The sequence below is a fragment of the Herpailurus yagouaroundi genome, unplaced genomic scaffold (genome assembly GCF_014898765.1).
Source record: "Herpailurus yagouaroundi ecotype Mexico unplaced genomic scaffold, PumYag 186, whole genome shotgun sequence".
In the NCBI taxonomy this organism is placed as follows: domain Eukaryota; kingdom Metazoa; phylum Chordata; class Mammalia; order Carnivora; family Felidae; genus Herpailurus; species Herpailurus yagouaroundi.
Window position 1 is genome coordinate 38,605,048 of NW_024412417.1, and position 6,458 is coordinate 38,611,505.

Below are 6,458 nucleotides of genomic sequence, written 5' to 3' on the forward strand. Positions count from 1 at the left end.
CATGAGCAGGGAAGGGGCAGAGAGAGAGGGAGACACAGAATCCGAGACAGGCTCCAGGCTCTGAGCTGTCAGCACAGAGTCGATGCAGGGTTCGAACTCACAGACCGCGAGATCCTGACCTGAGCCGAAGTTGGACGCTCAATGGACTGAGCCACCCAGGTGCCCCCTTCCTGGTCTCTTCTAACACGTCTTCCTTATCTTTAGCTTACTGCTTTTTTCACGAAGATGTTGAGTTTTGGATTTACTTTTATGTACCCTATACATAACCCATTGTTATTCTCAATATGAACTTTCATGCTTTTCTATAATTCTGGAAAGTTCTCAGACATTAGCATATCTTGCCTCTCTCCTGTTTCTCTGTTTTCTCCTTGTGTACCTACTGATGGACACACGTTGGGACATCACAATGCATCTAATTCTCATCACTTTTGTTCCCTCTGCTGCATGATGTGTATTTTCCTCACGTCTATTTTTCATTGCCTGGTTCTCTCTAGAGAGTCGGTTGTATTAAAGTTGCTGTTTAACTCGTCCAACAAGTTTTCGATTTCAGCGACTGTTTTGTTCATTTTTGGAAGTTCTCTGTGTCTGTTCTTTCACGGTGTTCTGGTCTTATGTTTCCAATTTCTTCTTTTATGTCTGTAATCACTCACCACATATTTATAGTCTCATTTTATGTGGCTATTATTTGAAATGCTTGGCAATCTAAACTAATTTGTTCTGTCTTCTGACATTGCTCATGGCTTGTTTGCCTGTTACATGGAGAAGTTTGGCAAAGGGTTAAGAGGACACGCTGACATCAGAACACATGGGTCTGAACCTCGACTTTGATGTTAGGTGAGTGACCTTGAACTGGTTACATCAACTCTTTATGCCTGACTTTCCTCAAGTGTAAAATGAACAGATTAATACAACCTGTCCTATGCATTAATGCCACATTTAAAATGATTAGAAAGAATTTCTAACGACGTGCGAATTTCTCAGAAATGTTAGTTCTATCCTCATCATCCTCATCCTCAGCATCCTCGTCATCATCATCTATTTGGTTTGTGAACTCATTTTCAGGGGGGCTGTGTCTTTCTGGATCCTGTGAATGCTGGTGTAGTAGGGCAATGCTATGTGGCGGTCTTCTGTTTATTTCTCTCGGGCATCTCAGGAGGATCTCCTGGGTGGACTCCTGTTAATTTATAGGGCTTTGGGTTAGAGAACCGAGGGGCTTTGTGGATCGAATTCCCAAACCTGAGGGTCAGCGGGCTCATATTTGGGTTTGAGGAGGCCCAACAAAGAGTCACGGTAACTAGGAACAGTAAATACATTAAACAGGTTTACTGTGTAGTCATAAAGACGGCAGGCCCTGCCTCCCCAAAACTCACAGCGCGGACAAGCTGAGGGAGATGGCTCTTTCTGTGGCTTGGCAGATCCCAAAAAGCAACGAAGAAAAGGAAAACGCGGAAGTAAAACATGCCCGATTTATATGCCAAACTCCTGGTCGATAAGATGCTCTTTCTTCTTCCTCCAGAAAGATGAGGGATCAGGAGAGGGGCACTCTAGGAAGCCCCTCCAGGGGCTCCTGGGTGGCTCAGTGGGTTGACCTTCTGCCTCTTGGTTGGGGCTCCTGTCATGGTCCCGTGGGATCGAACCCTGCACTGGGCTCTGCACTGAGCGATCTCAGAATGGATGTTAGACCTCCGTTGGAGATGTACTCCTTGAACAACCCCACCTTGGTTGAAACCCCTTGGTTTCATTTTCTCCCGTTTTTGGGTCTTATTACAAATACTGGTTATTTTATACCCAGAGTCTAGCTCAGTCCTTGGCACGGAGTAAGAACTCACTGAATACCTATTGAACAAAAGAACGCATTTCGCCCTTTACGGAAAAGACGATTTTGGATCTAAGTTAAACATGTAATGCTTATTAGAAGACACACCCACCCGATCCTACCTCCGTTACTATTTCTTCTACCATTTCTACCCATTTTCTACCCCTTGAGTTCATGTATTTAATGCTTATCCTCATCCAGGGACTTCCCTGCAAACTTCTAATGCATACACTCATAAAATCCTCATAATCTTCTTAGAGTGAAGATATTATCACTACTGCCCTTTTACTAATAGTGACATTAAACAACTTGTTGTAGATCCGTAATTCTCAACTGGGGAGAATTTCATTCCCTCTCCAAGGATGTTTGACAATGTCAGGAGATATTTTCGGTTTTCACAACAGGGGTAGGAGATCCTTCGGGTCTTATTTACAATTCTTGTATTTTTCACCCCCTCCCTGGGTGTGTAATGGCCTCACTCAATCTTCCATGTTTTCAGATTTTCATTCATTCATTCATTCATTCATGTAACCAAACATTTGCTGAGTATCCAGTTGGGCGATGGGTCCCATGTCAGTTGCTCTCATACAGTCACACATGCATCATTTCGCTCAACATCCAAGAACCTACTTAGTACCTGGCACCTATTAGGCCATTGTGACTCTTAGGAGAAATAAGGCATCATCCTGGCGTAAAATCTCGAACGTGGATCTTACGCTCTAGCGGAGATGAGCATCACGTAAAAATATATACCCCAATTCAACTGGGCACATGTTATATTGGTGGTAAGAAGTAAATCATGTAGGAACACGTAGAAGATGATGGATAATTCTAGCATCCTCTCTCTGTATCTACTATTTTATTCTCTTTCAAATCCTGGGCTACACCTTTTCTCAGCTGACTGCCGCCCTGAGAAGGTATAAAGGAGACTGTGTTCCAGTAACAAACTCCGAATCTCAGTGGGAGGGTCTCTGAGACGGTCCCCTTGTATCAGTGGTGGATGTGATGCATCCGATGGTGTTCAATCTGCTTGGACACAGAAACACATTGTTAAGCTGCAGGTAGTACTGCCCTTGGCAGTGATGGTGGGGAGGATGTAAAAGTCCTCTGGGCTCATGCGGTGGGGCTGTGTAACTGACTGAGGGTAAGTGCCCAGCAAGTGGCAGCATATATTAGAAAAGAGGTGGTTACAAAAATCTTTATTTAAATCTAGGCTTAAGGAAAGTTGTTGAGGAGCACCTGGGTGGCTCAGTTGGTTGAGCCTCTGGCTTCGGCTCAGGTCGTGATCTCACAGTTCATGGGTTCGAGCCCCACCTCGGGCTCTGTGCTGACAGCTTGGAGACTGGAGCCTGCTTCAGATTCTGTGTCTCCCTCTTTCTTTGCCCCTCCCCCCGCTCGCACTCTGTCTCTCTCTCAAAAACAAACATAAAAAAAAAAAAAAAAGGAAAGCAGTCGAACTCAAATAGGAGAGGACTAGTGTAGGGAAGGAGGGTAATGATTCTGGAGACTGAGCTAACCTGATCAGGTGTTCCAGGTCTGGCTTGGAGCCTGGGAGGTAGGTGGCTTTGCTCTGGGACCTCTAGCCCAGGCTACTAGCCTGGACAGAGGGTCTATTCTGGCTGCTGCTTTGGGGCCCAACTTAGAGGCTCCCTCTGCCTAGCAACGAGGAGCACTGCCCACTGGTTGCAGAGAACCCATTACCCATTACCCCAGCTTCTCAAGTGAGTCAGGGATGTCACCTGGTTTCTTTGCCTCTGCTCTGAGATGGCTCCTGGAAACGACTCCTTCAAACACTTGAATTATTTTTATGTCGGACGTGCTTTATTACTGTGGGATGGGGGCAGGGGAGTTGGGATGCTCAAGTCTTGCACTCTGGGGACAGATTGGGACATTTATTTATTTGTTTGTTTGTTTTTGAGAGAGAGAGAGAGAGAGAGCATGAGCAGAGGAGAGGGGCAAAGGGAGAGAGAGAGAGAGAGAGAGAGAGAGAGAATCTCAAGCAGGCTCCACACTCAGCGAGGAGCACGACACGGAGCTTGATCGCAAGACACGGGGCTCGATCCTACGATCCTGAGATCATGACCTGAGCCAAAATCAAGCGTCTGATGTTCAACTAACTGAACCACTCTGGTGCCTCCAGGTGGGGCATTTCATTTGCCTCCTGAGCTGGGAGGGATGTGGGCTGGGGAAATGCACTCTGGCTAACAGGGATAACAGGATTCACATCTTTATTGGACAGTCCTAGATGCTTGGGTGCTCTGTTAAGGATTTTTCAAAACAGCAAGACCCCTGGGGCACCTGGGTGGCTCAGTCGGTTAAGCGTCCGACTTCGGCTCAGGTCATGATCTCACAGTTCATGAGTTCGAGCCTTGTGTCAGGCTCTGTGTTCACAGCTCAGTGCCTGGAGCCTGCTTCGGATTCTGTGTCTCCCTCTCTCTGTCCCTCCGCAGCTTGCTCTCTGTCTCTGTCTCAAAAAATAAATAAAAAAACAAAACAAAAACAAAAAAGCGCAAGACCCATGAATTTAAATCCAGCAGTGTGACTTTGTGAAAATCATGTCACTTTTTCAGACCTCAGTCGCCCCGTCTCAGAAATGGGATCATAATTCTACGACCTTCTAGAGCTTCTGTGAGTATGAGTTAATGCATGAAAGGGGCTTAAAACAACCTGACAGGGTTGTTCAGAGTTACTGATCTTTATTGCTATCATTTGGTCCTCCCCACAATTCCGTGGGTGCTATCGTTATCCTCCCTTTGCCCACGTAGAAACTGAGGCGGAGGTCATGAAGCTGGTACGTGATGCAGCGAGGCTAGGAATCTCTGTCTGACGCTGGTGCCTGGAATCTGAGCCACTAGGGGGTTGGACAGTATCCCCTCAAAATTCGTGGAACCTCAGTGGTCGTGGAACCTCAGTGGGAAGAACCAACGTATCCAAGATGGATAAAGAAAATGTATGCATACATACAGTGCGCTACATTTCAGCCCCCCCAAAGAAGACACTTCTGCAATGGGACGCAACCTAGGCGGACCTTGTGGACATGCTACCAAGGGAAAGAAGCCAGCCACGGAAAGACAGGTGCTGTATCATTTCACTTCTTAGAAGTACTTACACTAGTCAAATTCACAGAATTGAAGAGTGGAATGAATGGTGGTTTGCGGGGGCTGGGCGGGGGCCCGCAAGAGAATGGGTAGTTACTAATCAATGGGCGTAAGATTTAGCAAGATGAATGGGCTCTAGAGATGTGCGGTGCAGCATCGTGAACAGTCAACAATGGGGTATTGGATACTTAGTAATTTGTTAAGAGGGCAGATCTCCTGTGTGTGCTTACCGGCATGAGGTATATTTTAAAAAAATTCATGGAGACTCAGAATGTGACCTTCTTTGGAAATCGGTTCTTTGCAGGTGTAATTTAGTTAAGATGAGGCCACGCTGGGTGAAGGTGGCTCTGGATCCGATACGACCGGTGTGTCGTCATATAAAGGACGGAGACACAGAGACGTACACAGGGAGAAATTCACATAAAGATGGAGGCAGGTATGAAAGTGACCTATCGACAAGCCAAAGGATGCCAAGGATTGTTGTGTCCACCAGAACTGAGAGGAATTCTTCCCTACGACCTTCAGAGGGAGTACAGCCCTGTGGACCGCTCGGTTTTGCACTTGGCTTCCAGAACTCTGAGAAATGAAATGCTTGTTATCCTGGGCTGAGCTGTTTGTGGTTACACTTGTCCTATGAAACTAATGCAGCCACAAAGCGCCCTGTCAGATGGCTGCTGTGGGGCAGTCCTGCCCCCCCTGGATGGAGCTTCTGTTTGGGGGCGAAGGGGGGGTGGGATTTTCTGTGGAGTCTTTCCTGCACCTGCCCGGCAAAGTTCTTTTTAACTTTAGCTTGTGAAGCTATAATGAGGGATTTTCTCACTTTTCAGTGGGAGTCAATGCCAACACGCAGGGTTTTAAAATGCCAGCACTGGGGCGCCCGGATGCCTCAGTTGGTTAAGCGTCTGACTTTGGCTCAGGTCATGATCTCGCAGCTCATGAGTTCAAGCCCTGCCTCGGGCTCTGTGCTGACAGCCTGGAGCCTGGAGCTTGCTTCCGATTCTGTGTCTCCCTCTGTCTCTGCCCCTCCCCTGCTGTCACTCTGTCTCTCTCTCTCTCTCTCTCTCAAAAATAAACAAACATTAAAAACAAAAACAAAAAAATGTAGAAAGGACTTGTGAAGACACGTGGGGGGGGGTAAACCTTTGCCTTAGATGGTTACCCACTCCTTGCACAATCTATTATGATCATCGTTATCACCATCATCATCAAAATAATTCCAAACGGTATTGGGGCGTTGAGTTCCAAGCACTCTGCTAGGCATACCGAGTGCATGATCACATTTAATCCTCATCGTGCTGAGGTAGGTACTATTACCCCCACTTTGCAGACAAGAACATTGCAGCTCAGAGTACAAGCAGAGCATCACAGGAAGAGGGGCCGCTGGACCAGGCGCTCAGCTCACACCCTAAATGTCAGCCCCGGGGGACCTGGCCTCAAGGGAAGCTTCCGGAAAAGAAAAACGGCTGCAAACAGTCAAACCTCATTTGCATCTAAATAGTCTCCATTCCATTAGATGAGGATGAAAATTATTCCATCCACCTTGA